Genomic DNA, 16,167 nt, shown 5'->3' on the forward strand with positions numbered 1-16,167 from the left:
CCTCCCAATCTCTGGCCTGGAGGAGCTGAGAGCTCGGGGCCCCTCTCCTCAGTGTGCCTTTGGAGAAAAGTGCTCAATAACTCCCATCTCCCTGACCCATGGCCACTCTCTGAGTTCATCCAGGCTGTGACCAAGCTTCTCTGTCTCTGGCACACAACCCCGCCTAGAGTCACCAAAACCTGCAGATCCCTGAGCTCTTCCAGGAGGGTCTCCCTGGATCTTGTGAGGTCCCTGCTCACAGAGCAGTGGCCTGTGCCACAGATAATGATAAGGTAGCCCTGAGTTGAGAGCTCTCTGTAGTCAGCTTCTCTGCTCTAATACCTGTGATATCTGTGGCTCTCAGACACCCCCAATCCTTCTGTGACCCCATGGGACCTGAGGCCATGCTATTCCCACATGGGCTTCACCCCGGCTTAGCCTCTGGAGTGATGTCCCTCAGTGGAGCAGACTTTTAAAAGTTATGATTTTTGTGCTCCATTGCTCTGCCACTTGCCAGGAGCTGACCCTTCCCCCTGTGGTCTATCTTCCCATCGTTTTGGATTCACTTATCCACTGGTCCTACCTTTCAGAAAGTGGTCGATTTTCTGTTTCTAGAATTGCTGCTCTTCTTCTCTTCCATCTCCTGTTGAATTTGTAGGTGTTCAGAATGGTTTGATAAGCTATCTAGCTGATCTCCTGCTACCTGATGTCATCTCAGCCTGCTACTTCTCCGCCATCTTGACTCCTCCCTCATCATATGGTTTTTGACCTTTCTTCTATTAACATAGTGTATTACTTTAGTTGATTTTCAGTTATTAACTAACCTTGCCTTTGGGGGAAAAATCCAACTGGTTATTATGTATAATAAGTTTTATGTTTTTGGATTTTATTTGCTAATATTTTGTTAAGGATATTTGCATCTATGTTTATGAGGAATATTTGTAGTTTTCTTGTGAAGTCTTTCTCTGCCTTTGGCATCAAGGTAACAAACTATTAGAATGATTTACAAAATGTTCCCTCCTCTATTTTCTGGAAGATTTTGTGAGAACTGATATTATTTATCCTTTAAATATTTTTAAAAGATTTTATTTATTTATTAGAGAGAGAGATGGAGAGAGATAGAGAGGGAATACAAGCAGGGGGAGTGGAGGAAGGAGGAGCAGGCTTCCTGCTGGGTAGGGAGCCCAATGTGGGCCTGGAATCCAGAACCCTGGGATCATGACCTGAGCCGAAGGCAGACACTTGCTTAAGGACTGGGCCAGCCAGGTGCCCTATCCTTTAAATATTTGAAAGTATTTTCAGTGACCCTGGACTCTTTATGAGAAGTTTTATAATTACTAGTTTAATTTCTTTCTTATTATAGGTTTATCCACATTTCCAGTTTTTCTCAAGGTCATTTTGGTAACTTTTGCCTTTCTAAGAATTTGTCCATTTCATCTGAATTATCTAATTTGTTGGGATACAGTAATAAATAAAAGTTCCTTTTTATTTCTGTATAATAGTTAGTAATATCACTCCACTCACTCCTAATTTTGGTAATTTGTGTCTTCTCTATTTTTGTTGTGTTTTGTTTTGTTTTTTGTTTTATTAGTCTAGCTAAAGGTTTGTAAATTTTGTTAATCTTTCAAAGGGGCAGCACTTCGTTTCTTTTAAATTCTCTATTTTTGTGTCTCCCATATCATTGCTTTTTCTCTAATCTTTCATATTTCCTTTTTTAAATTTTATTTTCTCATCTTATTCAAGTTTTTAAGGTGGAAACAGTTTATTGATTTGAGATCTTTTTGTGATCTAGGTATTAGAAGTAAGTGCTTTTTCCAGTAAGTGCTTTTCTAGCTGAAGTCAATAAATTTTGAAATTTGTCTTTTTTGTTTATTCTGTCCAAAATATTTTCTGATTTTCTTTGTAACATCTCCTTTGACCCATGGGCTATTTGAAAATGCATTGATTTGCAAATATTTGGTGATTTTCCAGATCTATTTCTGTTTTTTTATTTTATTTCAGGTTTTAATTTAAATTTCAGTTAGTTAACATATAGTACAATATTAGTTTCAGGCATGGAATTTAGTGAATCATCACTTACATACAATACTCAGTGTTCATTGCAAGTGCCCTCCTTAATACCCATCACCCATTTAGCTCATCCTCTGCCCATCTCCCCTTTAGTAACCCTCAGTTTGTTTTTATAGTTAAAAGATCTGCTTTCTCATTTGCCTCTTTTTTTCTTTTTCCATATGTTCTTCTATTTTGTTTCTTTAATTCTACATGTTAGTGAAATTATATGGTATTTGTCTTTCTCTGCCAGACTTATTTTCTTAGCATAATACTCTTCTAGCTCCATCCATGTCATTGTAAGAGGCAAGATATGATTCCTTTTTATGAACAAGTAATATTCCATTATATACATATTACATTTTACATATATATACCTATTCCATTTTATGTATATATATTTCATTATATATATTCCATTATATATATATTCCATATATATATTCCATTATATGTATGTATTCAATTATATATATATTCCATTATATGTATATATTCTATTATTTATATATTCCATTATGTATATATATCCCATTATATATACATATATACACACACATATATATACATACTCCATTATGTTTATATATATATACTCCATGATGTGTATATATATATTCCATGATGTGTATATATATATATATTCCTATATATATATATTCCATTATAGATATATATCCCATGTATATTCCATTCTATATACAGAGATATATATATCTATCAATCTGCCTATTTCTCACCTCTTCTTTATCCATTCATCAGTTGATGAACATTTGGGCACTTACCATAATTTGGCTATTGTTGATTATGCTGCTATAAACATCAGGATGCATGTATCCCTTCATATTAATATTTTTGTATCCTTTGGGTAAATACCTAGTAGTATAGTAGTGCTATTGCTGAATCATAAGGTAGTTATATTTTTAACTTTTTGAGGAACCTCCATATTGTTTTCCACAGTGGCTGTACCAGTTTGCATTCCTGCCAACAGTGTGAGAGTGTTCCCCTTTCTTTGCATCCTCACCAAAATTTCTGATTTCTAATTTAATCTGTTGTGGTTAGAGGACAACTTTTTATGTGCAAATTCTTCTAAATTAAGATGTATTTTATGACCTAGCATATGTTTTATCCTAAAGAAGCATCCATGTGCAGTTTAAAACAATGTGAATTCTGCAGTGAAGATGAAAATGTTCATAATGTTGTTCAAGTTTTCGATATAATTATAATGTGCTCAGTAGTTATCTTAGCAGTGATTGAGAGAGTGGTCTTGAAATCTCAAACTAAAATTGTTGCATTGATTTATCAGTTTTCACTGTATTTAAGTTTGTTATTAGGTGAATTTACACTTAAAATTTTTATATTTTCCTTATGTATTGAGTTTTATATCATTATGAATGCTCCTCTTTGTCTCTAATGATTTTTTAAAAATATTTTATTTATTTATTTGACAGAGATTATAAGTAGGCAGAGAGGCAGACAGAGAGAGAGGGGAAGCAGGCTGCCTGCTGAGCAGAGAGCCCAATGTGGAGCTCGATCCCAGGACCCTGGGATCATGACCTGAGCCAAAAGCAGAGGCTTTAACCCATTGAGTCACCCAGGCACCCCTGTCTCTAATAATTTTTGCTGTAAATTCTGTTTTGTCTCTAGCCACTTTGAAGTTTATCCCAACATGTCTGTCAAAACCAGTCAATCTTTTCTTTTTTTAAAAAGATTTTATTTATTTATTTGACAGAGATCATAAGTAGGCAGAGAGGCAGGCAGAGAGAGAGGGGAGGAAGCAGGCTCCCTGCTGAGAAGAGAGCCAGATGCAGGACTTGATCCCAGAACCCCGGGATCATGACCTGAGCAGAAGGCAGAGGCTTTAACCCACTGAGCTACCTAGATGCCCCACCAGTCAATCTTTGATGCAAGATCATTAATATAGGAACTAGAACCTAACAAAAATAAATATTATCTATAGGGAATATAAAGAAAGGAGCTAGGCATGGTTAAAAAAAAGAAGCACCGGGGCGCCTGGTTGGCTCAGTGGGTTAAAGCCTCTGCCTTTGGCTCAGGTCGTGATCCCAGGGTCCTGGGATCGAGCCCCACATCGGGTTCTCTGCTCAGCAGGGAGCCTGCTTCCCCCCTCTCTCTACCTGCCTCTCTGCCTACTTGTGATATGTCTGTCAAATAAAATCTTAAAAAAAAAAAAAGCACCAGATTAAAAATCATGTGTATACCTTAAGCCTAATGTATAGGATTCAAGAAAGTATGAGGATGGGAGATTTTAGGGCAGATCAATGTGACAAAAATGTTTTTTTGTTGAAATTAGAGTCAAACTAGTTACCAGCAATTAAATGTTGCCAGAATTTCTGGACTCAGAGTGAGTTAACTTGTGTGATGATATGTGAGTAGTATTGTTTTTAATAAGGAGCACCCTGGGGGTGGTAGGGTGTGGAGGTGGTTGGGTTATGTACATTGGGGATGGTATGTGATATGGTGAGTGCTGTGAAGTGCATAAAGCTGTTCCCCTGGGGAAAATAATACATTATATGTTAATAAAAATAATTTTTAAAAATGTATAAAAAATGAATAGTCTGCCTTACCTTTTTGAAAAATCCAAACCTTGGAAGAGATCTTATTGTCAATTAGTTTTATCTACCTCTTAGGGGTATTTTGAAGATTAATGCTTACTTTGCAATTTTGAGCTTCATTAAGCCTCTTACAAGAATGTGTAATTTTATTGATAATATAATAAGTAGGTAAAGCATTATTGGAAAATTTCTAAAACCTTAATTTTAAAAGTAAAGCTAAATTCATTTGCCTTTTGAGAAGTGAACACAAATGAGGGAGTATCCAGGAGTTAGTAAGATCGAAGTCTATTTTTTATTTTAGAAGTGATAATATTTTTTTTAAGATTTTATTTATTTATTTGACAGAGAGAAATCACAAGTAGACGGAGAGGCAGGCAGAGAGAGAGAGAGAGAGGGAAGCAGGCTCCCTGCTGAGTAGAGAGCCTGATGCGGGACTCAATCCCAGGACCCTGAGATCTGACCTGAGCCGAAGGCAGCAGCTTAACCCACTGAGCCACCCAGGCGCCCCTAGAAGTGATAATATTTTATACAGGCATGCCTCAGAGATATTGCAGGTTCAGTTCCAAACCACTGTAATAAAGGGACTATTACAACAAAGCAAATATCATGAAAAAGTAAGTCAAATGAACTTAGTTTCTCAGTGCATATAAAAATTATTTTGGCCCTATAGTATGGTCTGTTAAATGTATAATAGTGTTATATCTAAAGACACTGTAAAATAGTGTTATATCTAAAAAAATAATGTTATATCTTAAAAAATACTTTATTACTAAAAATTGCTAACCAACATCTGAGGTTTCAGAGAGTTGTAGTCTTTTTGTTGGTGGAGGGTCTTGCCTTGATGTTGATGGCTGATGACTGATTAGGATGGTGGTTACTGAAGATTGGAGTGGCTGTGGCAATTTCTTATAATAAAACAATAAAGTTTGCTGCATCAATTGACTCTTCTTTCCTGAATGATTTCTCTGTAACATACATGCTGTTTGATAGAATTTTAACCCACAGTAGAAATTCTTTTAAAATTAAGGTCCATCCTCTTAAACCCTGTTGCTGCTTTATCAACTAAATTTATGTCATAATGTAAATCCTTTGTTGTCATTTCAATAATCTTCACAGCATCTTCACCAGGGCAAATTCCATCTCAAGAAACCAATTTCTAAGCTTCTCCACATTTATTCTGAGATTGCAGCAATTCAGTCCCACCTTCAGACTCCATTTCTAACTCTAGTTCTAACTCTAGTTCTTTTGCAGTTTTGCACCTCTCAAAGTCATCCAAAAGGGTTGGAATCAATTTCTTCCAAGCTCCTGTTTTTGTTGACATATTGAGCTCTTCCTATTACTCATGAATGTTCTTAATGGCATCTAGAATGGTGAATCCTTTCTAGAAGATTTTCAATTACTTTGCATAGACCCATCAGAGGAATGACTCTTTATGGCAACTATAGGTTTACAATATTTATTTCTCAAATAGTAAAAGTTGAAAGTTTAAATGACTGATCTATGGGCTGAATAATGAATATTGTATTAGTAGGCATGAAAACAATGCTAATCTTGTTATACATCTCCATCAGAGCTCTTTAGTAACCAAGTGCATTGTCAATTAGCGGTCATTTTTTTTTGAAAGTATTTTTTTCACAGCAGTAGATCTCAACAGTGAGCTTAAAATATTCACTAAACAATGCTATAAACAGATGTGCTATAATTTAGACATTTTTGTCCCATTTATAGAGTACAGGGAGAGTAGTAGATTTAGCATAATTCAGAAGAGTTCTAGGGTGTTTGGAATGGTAAAAGAGCATTGACTTCAATTTAAAGTCATCATTAGCATTAGCCCCTAAGAAGAGAGTCAGCCTGTTATTTAAAGCCAGTAAATGACTTCTCTCTAGCTATGAAGGTCCTAAATGGCATCTTCTTCCAATATAAAACTGTTGATCTATGTTCAAAATCTATTGTGAAATGTAGCCACCGTCATTAACTATCTTAGCCAGACTTTCTGGATAACTTGCTGCCAATCTCTGTTAGCTTCAGATTTTTCTTCTGAAGCTGCTTCACTTCTCTCAGCCTTCATAGCATTGAAAAGAGGTAGGGTATCACCTGGATTAGGCTCTGGTTTAGGGGCTGGTTTGATCTGTCCAGACCATTAACACTTTCTTCATATTTGCAATAAGGCTGTTTCACTTTCTTTTTACTCATGTGTTCACTGGAGTAGCACTTAATTTCAAGACTATTTCCTTTGCATTCACAGCTTGGCAAACTTTTTTTGGCACAAGAGGCCTAGCTTTTGGCTTATCTCAGGTTTTAATATGTCTTCTTCACTAAGCTTAATTATTTCTATCTTTGATTTAAAGTGAGAGATGTACAACTCTTCCTTCCACTTGAACACTTAGAGGCCAGTGTAGGGTTATTAATTGGCCTAATTTTAATGTTGTTGTGTTTCAGGGAATAGGGAGTCCCAAGATATGGAAGGAGATGGGAGAATGGCTGGTTGGTAGAGTAATCAGAACACACACATTTATTAAGGTTACCATCTTATATGAACCCAGTTGATGACATCCTGATACAATTGTAATAGCAACATTAAAGATTACTGATTACAGATCAGCATAAAAATATCATAATAAAAAATTTGAAATATTATAATAACTACCAAAATGTGACTCAGACACATGAAATGACAACATGTTGTTGGGAAAAAATATTGTCAATAGATTTAATTGAGGCAGTGTTGGCACAAACAACTTAAAAAACAAACAAACAAACAAACAAACAAAACCCAGTATCTACAAAACACAATAAAGAGAAGCAAAATAGAACTAGGTATGCCTATACCAAACTTAAAAGTTCACAATTAGTAGAAGTAGACTAGTTATAGCAGTAAAGGCTAGATGTTATGCAGCTGCAGTGAGAAGTTAGAATGCCTGGAAAATAATATGGACAAAAAGGGCACATCCAAGGGAGTTGGGTATTTCAAGAAGGAAGTTAATTATCAAATATTACAAAGGGAATGAAAACTAAGAAAAAGACCTGTAGATCTGACCATTAAAAAGTATGTGATAAACCTCCAATTCTTTTATTTGGTTTTACATTATCAACACGTGAGGAACTGTGGTGCAATGCCAGCTTACAACCTAAATCTAAATTTGGGTATTTTTTAAATTAAGGGATAGCACTAGAAGAGAATATGTGTGGACTTTTTGATTTGTCACATAGCGGTTCAGAGAGTCTTATTATGGTACCATACCTTGTGATTTTTTGGTCTAAATGATTATGTATCTTTTTTATTTCATAGTGATTGGGTGCCTGGAAGAATATGGTTTGTGATATCTATTTTTCATTTTGGCTGAAACATTGTATTAGTTACCTACTGCTATATAACAAACCACCACAAACTTCGTAACCCAAAACAACACACATTAACTTCCTGTTTAACTCCAAAAGGTTAAAGTCTTGGAAATGGTCACTGCTATCTGCACAACAACAACAACAAAAACTGAACAAACTAAAATTCAACAATTTTTTTGGACCTGTCAGAGAACCAAATTTGTACAGTAAACTGACAATCAGAAATTTGGAGAGACACATTAATCTAGAGAGTCATAGTGAAGATCTGTTTACCTGGAAAAGAAGAAGCTGTAGATAAAAACTGTTAAAAATACTTAAGTGGAGGAGTGCCTGGGTGGCTCAATGGGTTAAAGCCTCTGCTTTTGGCTCAGGTCATGATTCCAGGGTCCTGGGATCAAGCCCTGCATGAGGCTCTCTGCTTGGCAGGGAGCCTGCTTCCCTTCCTCTCTCTCTGCTTGCCTCTCTGCCTACTTGTGATTTCTGTTTGTCAGATAAATAAATAAAATCATTAAAAAAATACTTAAGTGGAGATTTGGTGAATTGGTAGAGGTTGAGAGGTTGAGTTGAGCCTGAAAGTGAAAAACTTCTAATTTTATAGGGGTCCTCAAACTCTCATGGGCTTTACTTCTAGAAAGCCTCCAGATTTTCATGGTAAAAATCTGAGAAAGATCCCCCATGGCTTTGGCAGGGAGAGGGAAAAACAGTCCTTGTGAAATAAATCAGAACCTTCTCCATAAAAGAGATCCAGTCTCCAGGGGGTAAAAACACTACCAGAAACATGTCCCACAGTGGGGCTGAAGAACATTTATCTCATTCCAGCCCTCTTTTATTTGAGAGAGGGGAAGCTACATAAGAAATACTTGTGAAGGTTTCTCACCAGAAACACAGGCCAATGAGAAGATTGAGATCTGAATGGAAAATTATAGAATGCTCCCTTTCCCCATAACCACACCAAGAAGGTTCCAGCATAATAAACAATCATATCTAAAAGAACTAAGAGACCAACACTTTTTCTGATGAGGAATACTTAGGGAATCCCCAAAATAGTAGACAAAATGAAAAATAATAGAGAACTTGAAACTTCTGGATCCTACAACTCAAAAATTAACCAAAGTCCAATTATTAACCCAATTAACATAAATCTTCACATTATACATATATTTTATCAATTTTTATTGCCCAATATAATATGTCTGGATTTCAGCAAGGTACCCTGAAAGGCAAGACAAATCAGAAAAAACAAGCATAAATCAGGCTCACATATGGCACAAATGTTAGAATTAACAGAAAAATTTTAAAACCATGGTTGCATTAAGGGATTTAATGGAAAAAAAAAAAGATAAACTATAAGAATAGATCATATAATCAGAGAAATTGAAATTCTCAGAACGGATTGGAAGGAAAATGTAAGAGTAAAAATTTATGTAACACGTGAAAAATGTCTTTGATGAGCTCATTAGAATACTTAATACAACTGAGGGGGAAAAATCAGGTTAATGATAGGTCTAAGGAAGTTTCCCAAATTGAAATGCAGAGAGAAAGAAGAATTAAAAAAGGAAATAGAACACAAATGAAGGAATAGTGGCAAAATTCCAAAAATGTAATATATAATATGAACAATAAAGAAAAGAGCTAAATATTTGAAATAATATTGTCTGAGAACTTTCCAAAATTAATGATAGACATTAAAATCACTGACCTAAGAAATTCAGAGAATACAAGAAGAATGTATACCAAGAAAACAAAACAAAAATTACACCTAGGCATATCTTATAAAAACTATATAAACAAAAAACAGAGAAGATCTTGAGAGCACTCAGAGGAACATAACACTTTATCTATAGAGGAACAAGAAATAGTTGTATTAGATTGCTCTTCAGAAGCCATGCAAACAAGAGGAGAGTGGAGTGAAATATTTAAAGCAATGAAACAAAAATATTACCTACCTCAAAGTATATATCCACTGAAATTATGCTTCAAAACTGAAGAAAGATTGACTTTGTCAGAGAAGTGAAAAACTGAGAGATTTCATCTCAAGAGGGCTTGTCCCTGCAAGAGATGTTAACAGAAACTCTTGAGGAAGAATAAAATGCTACATCAAAAACATGGATCTCAAAACAAGCCTCAGAGAAGAAATAGATAAAGATAAAATAAAATCTTTTTAAAACTTTTATTATTATTTTAAAATTTTATTTCTTTTTAGTGTTCCAGAATTTATTGTTTATGCACCACACCCAATGTTCCATGCAATACATGCCCTCCATAATACCCACCACCAGGCTCACCCAACGCCCCACTCCCTCCTCCAAAATCCTCAGTTTGTTTCTCAGAGTCAACAGTCTCTCATGGTTTGTCTCCTCCTCTGATTTCCATCAACTCACTTCTCTCTATCTCCCAATGTCCTCTGTGTTATTCCTTATGCTCTGCAAGTGAAACCATAAGATAATTGACTCTCTCTGCTTGACTTATTTCACTCAGCATAATCTTTTCCAGTTCCATCCATGTTGATACAAAAGTTGGGTATTCATCCTTTCTGATGGAGGCACAATATTCCATTGTATATATGGACCATATCTTCTTTATCTAATCATCCATTAAAGGACATCTTGATTCTTTCTACAGTTTGGTGACTGTGGCCACTGCTGCTATGAACATTGGGATACAGATGGCCCTTCTTTTCAATACATCAGTATGGTTGGGATAAATACCTCGTAGTGCAATCGCAGGGCCATAGGGTATCTATTTTTAATTTTTTGAGGAATCTCCACACTGTTTTCCAAAGAGGCTGCACTAACTTACATCTCCACCAACACTGTAAGAGGGTTCCCCATTCTCCACATCCTCTCCAACACATATGGTTTACTGTCTTGTTAATTTTGGCCATTCTAACTGGTGTAAAGTGATACCTCAATGTGATTTTGATTTGAATTTCCCTGTTAGCCATTTGTATGTCTTTTTTGGAGAAGTGTCTGTTCGTGTCTTCTGCTCATTCTTTGATGTGATTATCTGTTTTGTGTGTGTTGAGTTTGAGTTCTTTATATCTTGGATATCAGCCCTTTGTCTGTAGTGTCATGTGTGAATATATTCTCCCATTCCGTATGTTGCCTCTTTGTTTTGTTGACTATTTCTTTTGCTGTGCAGAAGCTTTTTATCTTGATGAAGTCCCAAAACTTCATTTTTGCTTTTGTTTCCTTTGCCTTTGGAGACATATCTTGAAAGAAGTTGCTGTGACCGGTGTCGAAGAGATTACTGCCGATGTTCTCCTCCAGGATTTTGATAGATTCCTGCCTCATGTTGAGGTCTTTTATCCATTTTGAGTTTATCTTTGTGTATGGTGTAAGAGAATGGTTGAGATTCATTCATCTACACATAGCTGTCCAATTTTCTCAACACCATTTATTGAAGAGATTGTCTCTTTTCCACTGTATATTTTTTCCTGTCTTGTTGAAGATTAATTGACCATAGAGTTGAGGGTCCATATCTGGGCTCTCTACTCTGTTCCACTGGACTATGAGTCTGTTTTTGTGCCAGTACCATGCTGTCTTGGTGATCACAGCTTTGAGTAAAGCTTGAAATCAGGACATGTGATGCTCCCAGTTTTGCTTTTCTTTCTCAACATTTCCTTAGCAATTTGGGGTCTCTTCTGGTTCCATACAAATTTTAGGATTGTTTGTTCCAGCTCTTTGAAAAATGCACATGGAATTTTAATCAGGATGGCATTGAAAGTATAGATTGCTCTAGGCAATATAGACATTTTAACATTTATTCTTCCGATCCATGAACATGGAATAGTCTTCCTTCTTTTTGTGTCTTCTTCAATTTCTTTAATGAGTGTTCTATATTTTCATTGTTAGTGTATAAGAAATCAACTGCTTTCTGTACATTGAATTTGTATCCTGCTACATTACTGAATTGCTTTTTGAATTCTAGTAGTTTGGGGGTAGAGACTTTAGGGTTTTCCATGTAAAGTATTATCATCTCTGAAGAGAGAGAGTTTGATTTCTTCATTGCCAATTTGAATACCTTTTATTTCTTTTTGTTGCCTGATTGCTGTTGCTAGGAATTCTAGTTTTATTTCGAACAATATTGGTAAGAGTGGCCATCCTTGTCACGATCTCAAAGGGATCTTTGATCTCAAAGGGAAAGCTGTCAGTTTTTCCCCATTGAGGATGATATTTGTTGTGGGTTTTTCATAGATAGGTTTTATGAAGTTGAGGAATGTTCCCTCTATCTCTATACTTTGAAGGGCTTTAATCAAGAACAGATGCTGTATTGTGTCAAATGCTTTTTTTGCATCAATGGAGAGGACCATATGAATCTTCTCTCTTCTCTTATTGATTTGTTCTATCACTTTGTTTGATTTGGATATGTTGAACCACCGTTGTATCCCTGGGATAAATCCCACTTGGTCATGGTGGATAATCTTCTCAATTTACTGTTGGATCCTATTAGGTAGGATCTTGTTGAGAATCTAGGAATCCATATTCATCAGGGATATTGGTCTGAAATTCTCCTTTTTGGTGGGGTCTTTGCTTGGTTTGAGGATCAAGGTAATGCTGGCTTCATAAAAAGAATCTGGAAGTTTTACTTCTGTTTCTATTATTTGAAACAGCTTCTGGAGAATAGGTGCTATTTCTTCATTGAATGTTTGGTAGAATTCTCCAGGGAATCCATCAGGTCCTGAGATCTGGTTTTTTGGGGGGTTTATGGTCACTGCTTCAATTTCATTACTAGATATTGTCTATTCAGGTTGTGAATTTCTTCCTGATTCAGTTTTGGAAGTTTATAGGTTTCCGGGAATGCATCCATTTCTTCTAGGTTGCTGAACTTATTGGTATATAACTGTTGATAATAATTTCTGATGATTGTTTCTATTTCTTTGGTGTTAGTCGTGATCTCTCCCTTTTCATTCAAAATTTTATTAATTTGGGTCCTCTCTCTTTTCTTTTGGATTAGTTTGGCCAACGGTTTATCAGTCTTATTAACTCTTTAAAAAAAACAGCTTCTAGTTTTGTTGATGTATTCTACTGCATCTCTAGTTTCTAACTCCTTGATCTCTGCTCTAATCTTGGTTATTTCCCCTTCTTGTGTGTGGGGTTGACTTAATTTGTTGTTGATTCTCCAATTTTTAAGGTGTAAAGAGAGCTGGTGTATTCTGGACTTTTTCAATTTTTTTGAGAGAAGCTTGGATGGCTATGTATTTCCCCCTTAGGACTGCCTTTGTCATACCCCATAAGTTTTGAACCAGATTGTGTTCATTCTCATTGATTTCCATGAATTGTTCAAGTTCTTCTTTGATTTCCTGGTTGATCCAAACATTCTTAAGCAAGATGGTCTTTAGCTTCCAAGTGTTCAAATTCCTTCCAAACTTTTTCTTGTGATTGAGTTCCAGTTTCAAAGCACTGTGGTCTGAGAGTGTGCAGGGAACAATCTCAATCTTTTGGTATCCTTGAGCCCTGATTTGTGACCCAGTATGTGGTCTATTCTGGAGAAAGTTCCATGTGCACTCAAGAAGAATGAGTTTTCTATTGTTTTAGGATGGAATGTTCTGTATATACCTATGAGGTCCATCTGGCCCAATGTGTCATTCAATACTCTTGCTTCTTTATTGATTTTCTGCTTGGAAAATCTGTCTATTACTGAGAGTGCTATGTTAAGATACCCTGGTATTAATGAATTCATATCAATGTGACTCTTTATCTTGATTAACAGTTATCTTATGTAGTTGGATGCTCCTGTATTGGGGGCATAAATATTTACAATTGTTAGACCTTCTTGGTACCCTTTATGAATGATGTAGTGCCCTTCTTTATCTCTGACTACAGTCTTTAACATCTAATTTATCTGATATGAGGGTCGTTAACCCAGCTTTCTTTTGAGGCCCATTGGCATGAAAGATGCTTCTCCATCCCATGACTTTCAGTTTGGATGTATCCTTAGGTTCAAACGGGCCACTTGTAGACAAAATATGGATGGGTCCTTTTGTTTTATCCAATCTGCAATCCTGTGCCATTTTATGGGAGTGTTTTGGCTGTTCACGTTGAGAGTGATTATTGAAAGATATGTTTTTATTGATATCATGTTGTCTGTGAAATCTTTGTTTCTATAGATTGTCTTTGTACATTTCTGTTCTATGAAATTCTTAGGTTCTTTCTTCTTTTATAGAACCCCCCTTAATATTTATTATAGTACTGGCTTGGTGGTCACATACTATTTTAAACCTTGCTGGTCTTGGAAGCTCTTTTATCTCTCCAACCATTTTCCATGTCAGCCTTGCTGGAGATAGTATTTTTGGTTGTATGTTCATCTCATTTAGTGCCCTGAATATGTCTTGCCAGCCCTTTCTGGCTTGTCAGGTTTCTGTGGACAGGTCTGACATTATTCTGATGGACCTTCCCCTATATGTAAGGAATCCCTTCCCCCTAGCTGCTCTCAAGAGCTCCTGTCTAAAATTATGATTTATCAGTTTCATAATCAGGTGTCTCAAGGTCTTTCCAGATTCTATGATCTTGGAGGGATGATCTTTCTGCTTCTAGGACATGAACACTGATTCCATTCCCCGGACTGGGAAAATTTTCATGGAGAATTTGTTCAACTATATCTTCTAGTCTTCTTTCTTTCTCCTCCTCCTCCTCAGGGATATCAATATTTCTGACGTTGAAATGTTTCACAGTGTCGTTTATTTCCCTAATTCTTTTTCATGGCTTCTAAGCTGTTTGTTCCAGGCCTCTTCTGATCCTTTTTCTCTATCAGTTTGTCCTCTAGATCACTAATTCTATCTTCTGCCTCAGTTATCCTAGCTGTTAGAGAATTTAGATTATATTGTATCTCATTGATAACATTTTTAACTTCTTCCCAGGCAGCTTTCACTTCTGCCCTAATCAATTCCATGTTGTCATTAATGGTTTTCTCCAACCTAGCCATTGCCTGGATAATTTTTAGCCTGAATTCCCTTTCCAGTGTGCTGTTTATGTCCATATCCAATAGCTCTGATGGAGAGGGCACAGTCTCTGATTTTTTCCTGTTGGGCATTCCTCCTCCTAGTCATTTTGGTGAGAGGTGGTTGAGGGGATGTGTAGCTGAATATATCAACTGTGACCCAAGCAAGGAGCACCCTGGAATGCTTCTGGTCAATTGGAAGTCACCACCAAAAAGAAAGAAAAAAAGAGAGAAAGAGAGAGGAAAAAAAGAGAGAGAGAGAGAGAGAGAGAGAGAAGACCCAGCCAGAATGGGCCCCAAAGGTAAGATTTATAAGATATACAAACAAAAATGGACAAACAAAAAGACTGACAAAAGTAAATGACAAGGAAAAAAACAGCCAAAATGAACCCCAAGTTTAAGATTTATATAATGCTAGAACAGAAACAAACAACAAACACACAGAAACATTTACAGAAGAAAAGGATGGTAGGGTGGTTATAAATCCTTGATGTGGGTAAGGAAGGTTATTTTGATTCTTCCTGAGTGTATCATGATATCTTTGTTAAAGGACTCAACTTCCCAGAGATAAAAGGAGATTAAAACTGGTTATATATGGGGTAGTATTGATTAGGGAAAGAGAATTACCTTGAAACTTATATCTATATGTATATCGAAAAAAATAGAAAAGCAAAAGAAAAATACAGGTGTATGTATGAAAAAAATTCAAGTTAAACGGTTATTATGGAATTTGTGGTATTGAACATCTATTTGTAATGGTAAATCGGTTAAAAAATTAAAAAGAACAAGAATAGTGAGAATGAATTAAAAATAAAAGTTGTATCTATGAAATATATAGGTTTTAGGGCAGTACAGGGAGCTTAATATCTTGTTTTCCCCTGATATTGGGGTTTTACAGTTTTATGGGGACTCTGTGGTAATTGTCCTCTCATTTTTTGGCTTGCTTTCTAGGGGAGAGGCCGGCAGTGTTGTATTTATTTTTCAGTCAGTCTTGCTTGGGTTGAGTCCTCTTGCTCCCTATGAAGGGGTTGTGCTCTGTTGAAAACAGTTTTTCAGACTTTTGTTCTCTGGAGATTTTTTTGTTTTTTGGTGGCTTTTTGCAGCTTTTGGAGGTTAATTGGAAAGGAAACTGTACCCAGACCTCTATCTCAGAGAGAAGCCTCAGTCTGCTCCTCTCTGGGTGGTCCAGAACACACAGACTCCCCCTCTACAAACTCCGCTGAGCCGTGCAACCTCCTATGGGCAGTCCATGTCCCCAGCCACCATCTCAGGGGTCGCCCAAAGT

The sequence above is a fragment of the Mustela lutreola genome, chromosome 7, assembly GCF_030435805.1.
Source record: "Mustela lutreola isolate mMusLut2 chromosome 7, mMusLut2.pri, whole genome shotgun sequence".
In the NCBI taxonomy this organism is placed as follows: Eukaryota; Metazoa; Chordata; class Mammalia; order Carnivora; family Mustelidae; genus Mustela; species Mustela lutreola.